Raw genomic sequence first — 14,915 nt, 5'->3', positions numbered from 1 at the left:
ACAAGAGGCACCAGGTATCAAATAAGGCAAAAAGGAATTAAGTGTTAGAATCTAGAGTCATAGAGCAATATAGTGGATACAGGCCCTCTGGCCCAATGAGTCCATGCCGACCATGTTGTCCACCTAGCTGGTCCCAATTTCCTGTGTTCAGTCCATATCACTCCAAGACCCTCCCAAGTGTTTCTTAAATAATACCATTGTACCTGCCTCAACCTGCTTCTCTTACAGCTCATTCCATATACTCACCGTCCTCTGCGTGGATGAAATTTTGCCTGAGGTCCCTTTTACATTTTTTCCCTCTCAAGCTAAATCAATGCCCCTTAGCTTTGGACTCCCCTACCCTGGAGAAAAGATTTACCAGCCACCTTGTCTATGCCTCTCATAATGGAAACACTTCTATAAAGTCACACCACGTTTTTCCACATTCCACAGAATACAGACCCATCCTGGCCAACCTTTCCCTGTAACTGGAACCAGAATGTCCTGGCAATTGTTGGTAAAAAAAAAATTCTACGCTCTTTTCAGCTTAACCATGTCTTTCCTTTAAAAGTGTGGCCAGAACTGTACACAGTACTTTTAAGTGTTGTCTCACCAATGAGTTATACAGCTACATCATATTCCAGCTCCTATATTGAGTGCCGTGACTTATGAAGGCCAGCATGCTGAATGCCTTTTCCACCACCTTGCCTACTTGTGACATTGCTTTGACCTTGTATCTGAAGGTCTCTCTGTTCCACTATATTTCTTAGTGCCCTACCATTCATTGTATAAGTCCTATGCTGGTTTGACTTTCCAAAATGCATCACCTCACACATATCTGTATTGAAATCCGTTTGCCACTCTTTGGCCCACTTCCCTAACTGATTAAGATCCCTCTGAAATCTATAATAATCTTCTTCACTCTCAACAAAACCTTCTAATTTCATATGACCTGCAAACTTACTGACCACCTCTTGCAGCTCAAGACGTAGGTAGCCCTGCTGATACCTAAGGGAGTCTACTCTATCCCTAGCCACTTATTTTTACCCTTAAGATGCTATTGAATGTCTTACCTGTCAGAACCATCCCATATCCTGTCTTTGCCCTTCTGATTTCCCTCTTAAAGAGAGTATCCTTTTTTGTCATCAAGGGATTTGCCAAACTCCTAAACTTAAGTATGTTCCCTCAGTGAGTTCTGCGCCTGCCACAACACAGAGCTTTTCTTCTGCTGCCTCTGTCTCTGAGCCTACTTCTTTGGCAAGGACTCTCCACCCCACACCTCTTCCTGGACATCCTGCCCTGGTCTTCTGCCTGCTCTGGACCTTTTCATTGCAAACTGCTGACGCGACATTAACAGTCTAAACTTCAACACTCCTCTTTCCTATTCCAACCTCACTCCTTCTGAACACACTGCTCTCCACTCTCTCTGAATTAATCCTAACCTTACCATCAAACCCACAGATAAGGGGAGCACTATAGTAGTCTGCCGTACTGACCTCTACCTTGCTGAGGCCCAGCGACAATTCTCAGACACCTCCTCTTACATACCCCTGGAACAGAGCCCCAATAAGGAGCACCAGACCACTGTCTCCCTCACCATCACCAACCTTATTAGCTCTGGGGATTTTCCATCCACTGCCACCAGCCTCATAGCTCCCTCACCCTGTACCTCCCATCTCTAAACTTCTACCCAAGATCCACAAACCCACTTGTCCAGGTAGACCCATTGTTTCAGCTTATTCCTGCCCCACTTAACTCATATCTGCATACCTCAACTCTGTTTTATCCCCCCTAGTTCAGTCCCTTTCTACCTATATCTATGACACTTCACACTGTTTTTTTCTCAATTATTTCAAGTTCCCTGCCCCCATCATCTTATTTTCATTATGAATGTCCAGTGCCTATACACATCCATCCCCCACCAGGAAGGCTTCAAAGCTCTGTTTCTTTCTGGACCCAACCAATTCCCCTCCACCACCACTCCCCTCTGTCTAGGGGAATAGTTTCTCCTTTGGCTCCTCCCACTTCCTTCAAACAAAAGATATAGCCATGGGCACTTGCATGGGTTCCAGCTATGCCTGCCTTTTTGTCAGCTATGTGGAACAGTCTATGTTCCAAGCCTACACTGCTGTTCATCCCTCATTTTTCCTACACTACATTGATGACTGCATTTGCGTTGCTTTGGGCACCCATGCGGAGTTCATCGACTTCATCAACTTGGCCTCCAACTTCCACCTTGCCTTCAAATTTGCCTGGTCCATTTCTGACATCTTGCTCCCCTCTCTCAATCTCCGTCTCTAGAGACAGCTTATCTACTGATGTCTCTTATAAACCCATGGACTCTCAAAGCTACCTGGACTATACCTCTGCCCACACTGTTACTTGTAAAAATGCCATCCCCTTCTTGCAATTCCTCCGTCTCTGCTGCATCTGCTCTCAGGATGAGGCTTTTCATTCCAGAATGGAGATGTCCTCCTTTTTCAAAGAAAGGGGCTTCCCTTCCTCCATCATCAATGCTGCTCTCAACCACATATCTTCCATTTCACACGTCTGCTTTCACCCCATCCTCCAGCCACCCTACCAGGGATAGGGCTCCTCTTGTCCTCACCTACCACCCCATGAGCCTTTGCATCCAGCACATAATTGTCAGTAACTTCCACCATCTCCGATGGGACCCCACCACCAAGCACATCTTTCCCTCCCCCCACCCACTTCCCTCAAGGATCGTTCCTTATGCGACTCCCTTGTCCATTCATCCATCCCCACTGACTTCCCTCCAGGCACTTATCCTTGCAAGTGCTACACCTTCCCCGACACTTCCTCCCTCACTGCCATTCAGGGCCCCAAACAGTCCTTCCAGGTGAGGCGACACTTCACCTGTGAGCCTGATTGGGTCATCTACTGTGTCCGGTGCTCTCGGTGTGGCCTTCTGTATATTGGTGAGACCTGACGTAGATTGGCAAACAACTTTGCTGAGCCCCTATGCTCCGTCTACCAGAAAAAGCAGGATCACACAGTGGCCACCCATTTTAATTCCACTTACCATTCCCATTCTGATATGTCAATCCATGGCCTCCTCTACTGTCACAATGAGGCCACGCTCAGGTTGGAGGAACAACACCGAATATTACGTTTGGGTAGCCTCTAACCTGATGGCATGAACATTCTCGAACTTCCGGTAATGTCCCCCCTTTACCATTCCCCTTCCCATTTCCCTCTCTCACCTTTTCTCCTTGCCTGCCTATCACCTCCTTCTGGTGCTCCTCTCCCTTTTCTTTCTTCCATGACCTTCTGTCCTCTCCTATTAAATTCCCCCTTCTCTAGCCCTGTATCTCTTTCACCTATCAACTTCCCAGCTCTTTACTTCACCCCTCTCCCCCACCTCCCTGCTTCATCATCACCCTGTGTTTCTTCCTCCCCCCCCCGACCTTTTAAGTCTGCTCCTCGTCTTTTTTTCCTCCAGTCCTACTTAAAGGTCTCAGCCCAAAACGTTGACTATACGCTTTTCCATAGATGCTGCCTGGCCTTCTGAGTCCTCTAGCATTTTGTGTGTGTTGCTCAGATTTCCAGCATCTACAGATTTTCTCTTGTTTATGTTTCCTACTTTTATTTACCTCAATCTCTCTCATCAACCAAGGTTCCCATAACTCACCAGGTTTACCCTTCACCCTGGCAGGAACTTGCTGTTCCCGGACACATGATGTCACACTCTTAATAACTTGCCTCTTGCTACTTGTTCCTTTCTCCTCAAGCATGCCCATCCATTTGACTTTTGCTAGATTCTGCCAGTTCCAGTTTGCAACCCTAACCTGTGGACCTGTCCTATCCTTTTCCTTCACTAAATAATAATAACTAATAGAATTATGGCTGCCAGAGTCAAAGTGCTTGACAACTGTTAATTCAGTTACTTGTCCTGCGTCATTAGGACTTACGTTACTTGGACTTGTCCCAGGTCCGTGTGCGAGGTACGATACACTGTTTGAACAATTTAAACATCAGTCCAGATATATTGAAAAGACAGGGTATCAGGATCGGAAGCGAGAGCCGATTTTGCTTGCTCTCCCATGATGTTCACTCCTTTCTCTGTGGCATTGAGGCTATGAAGACTGCCCCTGGCCGCTGTGCTCCGTGCCTGCCAATATGATGGACTGAAACCAAGGCTACTGTTTGCATGTTTTCTTTCCCCCTTTCTCTGCACATTGGGTGTTGGTCTTTATTTTTTTTTAGTTGGGTTCTTTCGAGTTTCTTGCTTTGTGGTTGCCTATAAGCAAATAAAATCTCAAGATTGTATAATTTATACATTCTTTGATTAATAAATGTACTTTGAAACTTTGATTCTCTAAGGGAACATACAGTGTTGCGTTACATGGACCCAGAATGCATGGCCTGCAGCTTCCACTGTGGCCTTCAAGAGATAGTTTATATGTTGTAAAAAGAAAGTTCAGGGCTACAGACAAAAGCCCGTGAGCAGATCTACGGAATTGCTGTGGTGGGAAGCTAGCAAAACTTGTTGGCCCTAGTATCTTCCTGCTGTGTTCTGGCCATTCTATGATCCTTTGACTTAATCTAACCCACTCACCATTCATGCTCCTAATCCCTCAATCCTTTGGTCTCAGTTCTGAAAATAGATTTGTAATAAATTACAATGCACATTAGTTCCAAAATATATTTTACAAGGCTGAATAGATATCAGTTAGGGCTGGGATTGCTCACTGATTTTCCTCTGCCTAACCAGGGAATAATAAAGGCAATTATAGTGTCTGCATTGCCTCTGGCTGAGATGAGCTGATTTGAGGTGGAGCAGGGATTGAAGTTGTGAATTTTCTGTTCTGTAGTTCTCAATTCCATTTTGAACAGTTAAATTACAATTCAATTATTGAGTGATAAAGGCCAATACTCTCAATAGAAAGTTCTTTGGTCTGAATTTTTCAGTTCAGTTCTATTCTAAATGGCATACAAAAGGCTCTCTGCCTAAGGATTTCTCATGGTTACTAACTCATTTAATTTCAATAAAAGTGTGGTTGACATTTTTAAATAAGTAGATAGTTATAGAATGGCAGCACATGTTGTTTCTTCTGGTTTTTTTTTCAGTCATTCATAAACTCTTTCATTTTAATAAAATCTAAAATTAAAATACTGCAGATGGTGGAAGTCTGAAATAAAAAATAGAAAAAGCAGGAGGGACTTCAGGGTCAGGTGGCATCTGTGGAAAGAGTAACAGAATTAATTATATTTCACCTGAATATTTTCATTTGCATTCCCTGCCTACTTCAAAACAATCAAATTGCTTTTGGGAACAGAAAATAAATGTTAAAGATTCACAGAGCAAAAGGCAATTTGGCTCAATTCTCTGCTATTCATGCTTACAATTTTGTTTTCTTTCAGAAAATAAATGTTGTTATCTCTGTTGCTTCTATCCATTATGAATAAGCATTGTGTATATTAATATGCTCATTTGTGAATGACAAAGGTTCTCACAAGATTGACAACTCCCTTCATTTCCACAGATGCCGCTCTAACCACAGGTTCATCCAGCAGATTTGCATCTGTAGTCTGTTGTCTCTCACAAGGCAAATTTGCAAACATATTATCCTATTCAATAGTCTTTCTTCATATCTGTTACGAAGGAATATTCATATTAAATGCTGAATACCTATCACTTACCTGCAGAGTGTTGCTATTTCCATAAGCATTTTTAAAATACTCAACCTGAAAGCAATACAAATTATAAGTTTATATATAACTTTTTTCAACAGGTATTTATTTCAAAAATCATGCTGACACTCTCCTAGTTACTCTGTAGGTAAAAACATGTGAACCACAGAACCAGGTGTTTTCCTAAACAATAGGAGCTAAAAAAAAAACCAAGGTTCAATTCTTCAATGAGTTGCACTTGGCAAGCAATGCTACTGCTCTAAAGATACTCCTGCAATTTGTCTCATAGTTTCAAACGGTTGGGTAAATTACAAGAATTTGTGTTTTTGATTGCTATCTGATAATAATCTTTAACTTCCCTGAACTGTTTAAATTCCTAAATTTATATTACTTGGCTGAAGTATGGGCTTTGATCGTTTCAACACCCATGCTATTGGCAGAAGTGCGAGATAAAGAAGTGGATTACAACAGAGCCTTTTGCATCCTGGTAGCAACCTCCACCGCCAGATGAGGGTTGGAATCTTTCTGAGAACAACAATATAATTTTTTACTGGTTAAATTGCATTGTTGATTCTTCCCCAGCCACCAGGGAAGATAGTAGCAAGCTGCAACATAAAAAGCAACTAATTATGTGCAGATTTGCACTTGCTGAGTTGTTCCCCTGTTCTTTAATGCTACAGAAACACATCATAAACTGATCACATTCCTCAGCACCTGAAGCATGGGGAAATGAGATTAAATCACTTAGAGAAATATAAGTGATGCAGAAAATGTTCTTCTCCTGAATGTCATTGAGACTCAGGGAACAGAACATTATTGGACAAGAATATTTAAGGAAATGGAAGATTCAGATACCCCATGATCCAGCTGAATAATAGAATTTCTTTTTTACTAAAAACACACAATTCATATCACGAAATGTTCAATAGACTACACTTGTAAGTCACTATCCAGAGTAAAAGCATAGTATTCCACTTACAAGATTTACATCAGCACACTTGGGAGCAATAATCCTGAAGGGTTTTTGCGTGGGATCCTACCCCATAATGTGCACTGTCAGGGGGATTTAAACTCCATGGAAAAACTGCAGCAACTGCACTTGCTCCAATGAGTTGCTCAGCATGTAGTCAGTGCATAACAGTCAGTCATGGCCAGCTCCTTCTACTGGAATATTGGCTGGTTTTTGGCAATTGTACATGCACCTTTCACAAGGTTGATAAATCTTTCAGCAGCAGTTGATGTTTGTCTCAGTGTGTGCTCTTTGGGATTAGCAATAGAGCACAACTTCCCGCGTCATGCAGCAGTATTGTAGAAACATCAATAAATACCACTGGGACTATTTCTAGGCCTTCTTGGAAGGAAATAGACGATGATGATGATGATGATTTCCCCACCTTAGATACCTCGAGGGCAGAGTGCAATGGTGTTAAGACTCCAGTTGACATAAATAATCCAAAGGAATGGTTCATTTTCACCATCAACCTTGTATGGTCTCGGTGCTTGCTTATAAGTGATGAAGCATTCTGTCAAATGGTTTTAATAGTATATCGGGTGAACAAAGCAACGGCATCCACCATCTTCTTTTCCCACAGAACATCCAGGATACCTGATTGATGTGTGATCAAGGTGTTCTTCTGCACAAGATTATCTACAAGATAAGTGAATAAAGGATCAATTCTCTGAGTTGACAAGAATGTTGGCTCCTGAGGCCAATTCCAAATAGTTTCAGAGGCTCAACAATCTGTGGATTGCCACTAGATCTAGGCAATGTTGTACCATATACAAGGATTCATTGACCTGAGTACCTAGTATCATTGTATCTCTTATACTTGTAACTCTTTCTGATGGATTCAGCAAAAGAGTCAATATGACACCCAAATAAGGTACAAGAGAAAAGGAAGCCTTGGTTTACTCTAGAATTATTTAAGAAGCTTTCCATTCCCCACCTTTTAATTAGGTTCCACTGACAATGTCTTGTAGAACAGCCTTGACAATCATTGGAGGCTTTCAGAGAATTTTGTGCCATGCACTGGCCAAATAGCTTACTCACGTTGCACCCAGCTGAGAGTTGCATTGTCAGCAAACATCCGTAAAGCGAGAATGAAGACTGGCTTTCTTTAAATGTTTTTGATAGGTGATTCTTGCTGCAAAACATGAGAAAAACATTTTGACAAACAAATATGAAAGTGTGAAAACAGATGTGAAAAATACAAAAGGATCCCCAAAAACATTTCTCCTTAAATTCTATTGGAATATGTGAACACAATGGTCTAGGATATTCCATCTGATGATTGTCAGTGCTGCTAATTTACTTTCCATTTTCCACACTGTATTAAAAAAACAGGAAAAAGAAAGAAAAGTCCATTGTGGTTCAGTGCAAACAGTGAAGTGGTTCATATTCCTGCTTCACAACTCCAGGGGCCAGGGTTCAACCTCGCCCTTGGTGTTAACTGTGCAGAGTTTATATTTTTGTTGGCTTCCTCCAGGTGGCCCAGTTTCTTTCCACATCTTAATGATGTGTTATCATTAAATATATGAGTTACCATTGGAAATAACTCCTAAATGTAGATTAATGGTAAAAAAAATTAAATATATGAGGGACTAATTTGTCAGGTCCAGCGAAATAAGGTGAAGGGAATGGGACTGATGTAGTAGATCTGCAGAGGGATAGGACATGACCCAGCTATCCTCTTTATATGTCATCATAAGCAAGTTACGATAAAACCTGTTCAAAACTAATCAAACTTTGTATTTGAATTGTATTTCATTATTTTAAAGTCATCATTAGAAACAGATGCTGGCATTTATATAAGTGTCCAGAATATTCAGTGACTATTCAATCTAAGTGAAGGGTATACATTGACGCCTTGATAGGGAAAAGGTAAAAAAGTTAAACAAATGCTAAACACTATGCAGGTCAGGCCACTAAAAGTTCATTTCCTGTTAAGTTTTGGATTAGCCAACATCATCCAGCAGGCAAAGTCAAGACATTAAAAGCTAAAGCATATTCAAAAAGTCCAGGTTAGGGAGGGGGAAATCCATCGTATCAGTTTTTACTGTCATGCTCTGTGGCAGGATAGTTTTTTACCTCTCCCTGATAAGGTTCAAACTTGAATAATAATACTTGGGAAGGTATCAAAGGAACTGTAGACTGTACCCTGGGAAGGATTAGATATCTTCAAGAATGGGAAGAAAAATAACCATGCAAAATCAAAATATGGCTGCACATTTTAGCATTGATATGTGCTGCACTCAGCAAGAACTTGTGGATGACACAGGAAAAATTAATTCTGGGTAATGGTATGATATGGATGGCAGTGAATTGAATGCCCATTTTACACATTGAGTGATTGCAATCAATAGAATTAAATATCATATACTATTTGTACAATCCAGTTTGTACCATGGCCATTGGGAAAGTCTGAGCCAACTGGGCTTTATATTGATGCTGATAGGTTTTTTTTTCGGAAAGGGGTCTTGAAAGTCATCAACAGTTAAACCATAAGACCATCAGCCATTCGGTCCATTGAGTCTGCTCCACCATCCCATCATGGATGATTTATTATCCCTCTCAACACCATTCTTCTACCTTCTCCCCATAACCTTTGACACCCTGTCTATTCAGGAACCTATCAACCTCCACTTTAAATATATTCAATGACTTGGCCTCCACAGCCATCTGTGGCAATGACTTCCAGATTCACCACTTTCTGGTTAGAGAAATTCCTCCTCATCTCTGTTCTAAATGGACGTCCCTCTATTCTGAGTTGTGCCCTCTGATCCAAGACACCTCCACTATCGGAAGCACCCTCTCCACATCCACACTATCTATGCCCTTCAATATTTGATAGATTTCATTGAGATTACCCCACTCCTGCCATTCTAAACTCTAGTGAGCCCAGACCCAGAACCATCAAGTGCTTTTCATACATTAACCCATTTATTCAGGAATCAGTCTTGAAAACCTCCTCTGGACTCTCTCTAATGCAGGCACATCTTTTCTTAGATAGGAGGCCTAAAACTGCTCAAAATACTCCAAGTGCAGTCTAACCAATGTCTCATAAAGCCTCAGCATTAAATCCTTCTCTTATATTTTAGTCTTCTCATAATGAATGCCAACAATGTATTTGCATTACTTACCACCCACTCATCATACAAGTTAACCTTTAGTGAGTCCTACACAAGGACTACCAACTCCCTTTATACCTCTGATTTTGAATTTTCTCCACATTTATAAAATAGTCTATGCCTTTATTCCTTCTACCAAAGTGTATGACATACACTTCCCCATACTGTACTCCATCTGTCACTTCTTTGTCCATTCCCCCAATCTGTCTGCAGACTCTCTCCTTCCTCAACGCTATTTGCCCCTCCACCTTTCTTTGTATCATCTGAAAATTTGGCCACAAAGCCATCAATTCCATCACCCAAATCACTGATCTATAACGTGAAAAGAAGCAGTCCCAATACTGACCTGGAGAACACTTGTCGCCACCAGCTAACGAGAACAGGCCCCCATTATTCCAACTCTTCACCTCCTGAAAGAGGGCCAATCTTCTATTTGTGTTAGTATCTTTCTTGTAATACCACGTGTTCTTATCTTGTTAAGCACTCTGATGTGCACCACCTTGACAAAGGCCTTCTGAAAATCTGAGTAAACAGTATCCAGTGACTCTACTTCATCTATCCTACCTATTATTTCTTCAAAGAATTCCAACAGATTTTTTAGACAAGATTTTCCCTTGAGGAAACCATGTTGTATTTGGCCAACTTTATCATGTGCCTCCAAAAAAACCTGAAATCCCATCTTTAAAAATGGATGCCAATTACTGAAGTCAGGCTAACTTATCTATAAGTTCCTTCCTTCTGCCTCCCATCCTTCTTAAAGAGTGGAGTGACGTTTGCAATTTTCCAGTCCTCTGGACCATTCCAGATTCTTGTAATTCTTGAAAGATCATTACTAATGCCTCCACAATCTCTTCAGCCAACTCTTTCAGAACCCTGGGGTGTAGTCCATCTGGTTCAAGTGATTTAACTATCTTCAGGCCTTTCAGCTTCCCGAGCAGCTTCTCCTTAGTAATAGCAAATACACTCACTTCTGCCTGCTGACGCTCTTGAATTTCTGTCATAGTGCTAGTGTATTTCACAGTAAAGACTGATGTGAAATACTTTTCAAGTTCATCTGCCATTTTCTTGTCCCCTATTACTATCTCTTCAGTGTCATTTTCCGATATCCAGTCTCACTTCTCTTGTACACTTTATGTATCTGGAAAAGCTTTTGATATCTTATTTTATTTTATTGACTAGCCTACCTTCATATTTCATCTTTTATCTATTTATGTTTTTTTTCAGTTGCCTTCTGTTGGTTTTTAAAGGTTCCCAGTTCTCTAACTTCCCACTAATTTTTGCTCTATTATATGCTATCTCTTTTCCTTCTATGCTTTCTTTTGATTTCCCTTGTCTTCCATGGTTGTGTCATCTTGCCTATAGAATCATTCTTCGGGATGTATTTATCCTGCGGCTTCCAAATTGCCTGCAGGACCTCCAGCCTTTGCTGTTTTGCTGTCAACCCTACGAATGTCTCCTTCCAAACAACTTTGGCCAGCTCCTCTCTCATGCTTCTGTAATTCCCTTTACTCCACTGTAATGATGATTTTATCTTCCCTCCCTCCCCCCCCCCCCCCCGCTCAAACTTCAGGGTGAATTCTATCATATTGTGATCTCTGTCTCCTAAGGGTTCCTTTACCTTAAGCTCCCTAATCAAATCTGGTTCATTACACAGCACTCCATCCAGAATTGCTTTTCCCCTAGTGGGCACAACCACAAGCAGCTTTAAGAAGCAATCTTATTGGCATTCTACATATTCCCTTTCTTAGGATTCAGCACCAACCTAATTTTCCCAATCTACCTGCATATTGAAATCCCCGATGACAATAACAACATTGCCCTTATTACGTCTTTTCTGTCTCCCATTGTAACTTATATCCCACATCCTGGCTACTGTTCAGAGACCTGTATATATAACTCCCATCAGGGTCTTTTTTACTCGTGCAGTTTCTCAGCTTTACCCACAAGTATTCTATATCTTCCAATTCCACGTTACCTCTTTCTAAAGATTTGATATCATTTTTACCAACAGAGCAACCCCAACCCTCTGTCTGCATGCCAGTATTTTTGATACAATGTTTATCCTTGAATGTTCAGCTCCCATCTGTGATCTTCTTTCAGCCATGACTCAGTGATCCCCACATGATAGCTGCTAATCTCTAACTGTGCTACAAGATCTTCTACTGTTTCGTATACTGCATGCATTCAAATATAACACCTTCAGTCCTGTATTCAACACCCTTTTAAATTTTGCCCCCATGTTACACTTCGACTCATACCACTGACTGCAATTTTTGCCTATCTTCTGCCTCTTCTTCCTCAGTCTCACCACACATTGTATTGACTTGTATACCAATTGTCCCATCTTCAGCCCTGTCACTCTGCCTCCCAATGTCCCATCAAATTCATTCATACCCTCCCCAACAGCCATAGGATACCTGCCTGCAAGGATAATGGCCCCGCTCAGGTTCGGGTGTAACTTACCTTTAATGTTCAGATCATATCTTCCCCAGAAGAGACCCCAATGATCAAGAAATCTGAAACCCTGCTCCCTACACCAATTCTTCAGCCACTCATTCATCCTGGAGGTCCTGTTCTTCAGTCTAACACCCTATACTCACTCCACAGGATCTCTTCCCCCTTTCTACCCATGTCGTCGGTGCCAATGTTGCACCACTACCTCTGGCTGCTCACCTTTCCTCTTGAGAATCTTGTGCAGCCCCCCTGAGACATTCTGGACCCTAGCACCTGGGAAGCAACACACCATCAAGGCATCTCTTTCGTGGCCACAGAACCTGCTGCCCATCCTCCAAACGAATAAGTCTCCTATCACTATCGCTCTGCCTGACTCTACCCTTGCCTGCTGAGCCACAGAGCCACGAGCCTGGCTGCTGCAGCTGCTGTGCCCTAATGGGTCACCCCCTCCCCAACCCCCAGCAGCATCCAAAGGGCATACTTGTTGCTGAGGGGAATGATCACAAGGGGAACCTTACACTGAATGCTGGTGGTCACCTGACTACTATCAGAAACCTGCACATTGGGTGTGACCAGCTTAGTAAAAGTCCCACAAATGAGGTTTACAGCCTCCTGGGTGATCCAAGTATATCCAGCTCAGTTCCTTGACCTTCTATTATGTGATTAAATCCAGCAGCTGGGAGGTCAAGAATGAGAGACCTTAGGTGCATGATTAAATGTAAGAGATCTGGAAAAGAGAGTAGGAATTACTTCTGTACAACATCTCAAGGTTATGAAATTCACCTGGTGAATTAATGGCTGAGGCAGTAATTATGTCAACAATGATGTTTAGGCAGACTACATATGTAGGTGAAGAAGGGAGATAAAGGGATACAAGAACAAGTAGGACATTTGTCAGTGAATCATTTGTTGTAAATGGTAACAGTCTAATTAGATCAAATAGTCTATTATTGCATAGTAATTTCAATATGCTATCACAGATGTGTTATTCCTTCTAAGTTTCTATGGTAATAAATTGAAGTTACATATATTTATCTGCCAAATGATTGCATCGTCCTCCAGCAATTGTCTATTGTTGTTTCACTAGGTAGAGTCACACTTTCCTGCTACCAAAATTGCTGGAAATACTCAAGATGGAAAGAGAGAGAAACTGGCTAACACTTCAGGTCAAAACTTTTCATCAGAAACTTTCAATGAAAGACCTTTAACTTGAAATATTAATTCTTTCTCTCCAAACATGTTTCCTGACACACTTCAAGTTTACATTTTTTTTGTTTTAAGTGTCTCATATCTGACTTATTTTACTTACCACCTACTCACACATGCTTCAATGTTCAAAGCTCTCCGGTTAAAGTAAATTTATTTATGGAAGTATGTATATGTTATTCAGGTTTGCAGCATTCAGGCAGAGATTGCTTCGTTTCCCAAGCAGGATGTGACTGGAATTGAACAGTCGTCAGTGAACATCACACTACTGGTGATGAAACGTAGACTCACTGATGAAGATGGTTGGGCCCTGGACCCTCCCTTGAGGAACTCTTGCAATCACATTAGCCAGACTTGAACGATTAATTTCTAACAACCGCAGCCATTTTCCTTTGCACAGGATATGATTCCAACCATGGGAAAGGCTCTGATCAATGCCCTTTGACTTCAGTTTTCCTTAGGCAGCTTGACCCCACTCTCAATCAAATGCTGCCTTTATTATCATCGTGACACTGAATAAGCAACCATATCATTTTAAAGTTTTAATTATGATTTTTAAATCCCCTTTGACTGTTCCATGGTCTCGCCATATTGTACACCTGCCTTATAACCCTTTGAGATATTTGTGCTCATCTAATTCTGGCCTCTTGAGCATCCTTGCTTTTAATTGCTGCAGAACTGCCAGCTGTGCCTGACTTTGCACCCTGAACTCTCCCCAAATACCCTTCCCTTTTCTTTCCATCTCTTTAATCCTCAAACACTATCTCTTTGGTGAAGCTCTTTGTCAACTGTTCTAATATATACTTTTATGATTCACTGTCAATTTGTATTTAATAATTTTCTTTTAAATTTCCTATGACATTTTATCATGCTTAAAACACCAATGTTTTAACATTGCTTGCTGATTGAAAAGATTAGAAGAGCTAACATCAAAATAAATCTACCAGTACCTTCATCCCAATAAATCAATAATAATAAAAACACAATTCTTTCCTTTAATAAATTTCTCCTTTTACTGATACTTTTTGATCCACTGATTGTTCCACCATAAGTACTAGGCTAACTAATGTCGTTTCGCTTCAATAGTCTACACAAGAGTAAAGAACTTAGCATTTAAGTATTATTCAGTAATCTGAAGAAAAATACTATAGCGGGCGCAGCCAGTTATAGACAATAACAAGGACATGTACCGTTCATAAATTCCTTTTCAGGTTTTTTTACGGATCTGCGATGAAATCATGTCACGGTCGCAGACAAATATTCACTTTTGCCAACTTTCCTTTAGCGGTGACAAAAAGACATAAATCAGTATTATATATTTTTAACTAAAGTTTGTATTTTGCAGACTAAGAAGAAGTAATGCGTTGAAATAATAGCCACAGCGAAGCGAAATAGAGGAGGGAGGGAGAGGTGGCTGGCTTTGCAAGGCGGGGTCTCCGTGCCGCCGGCGAGTGACGGGTTGCCCCTTTAAGGGGCGATTTGCCTCGCGCACA

General features: G+C 41.3%; 1 long non-coding RNA gene across 1 annotated transcript; it reads right to left on the bottom strand.

The window, feature by feature from the left end:
• Positions 1-5,792: 5,792 nt before the first annotated feature.
• Positions 5,793-14,816, bottom strand: LOC140728768 (uncharacterized). Its single transcript, XR_012099180.1, has 3 exons — positions 14,613-14,816; positions 7,685-7,778; positions 5,793-7,282 (listed from the first exon to the last, which is right to left on the bottom strand). It is a non-coding gene; the product is annotated as an uncharacterized lncRNA (long non-coding RNA).
• Between the last annotated feature and the right edge of the window lie 99 nt (positions 14,817-14,915).

The sequence above is a fragment of the Hemitrygon akajei genome, chromosome 6 (genome assembly GCF_048418815.1).
Source record: "Hemitrygon akajei chromosome 6, sHemAka1.3, whole genome shotgun sequence".
NCBI classification, from domain to species: Eukaryota; Metazoa; Chordata; class Chondrichthyes; order Myliobatiformes; family Dasyatidae; genus Hemitrygon; species Hemitrygon akajei.
This window is presented reverse-complemented; position numbering and strand designations above follow the sequence as displayed.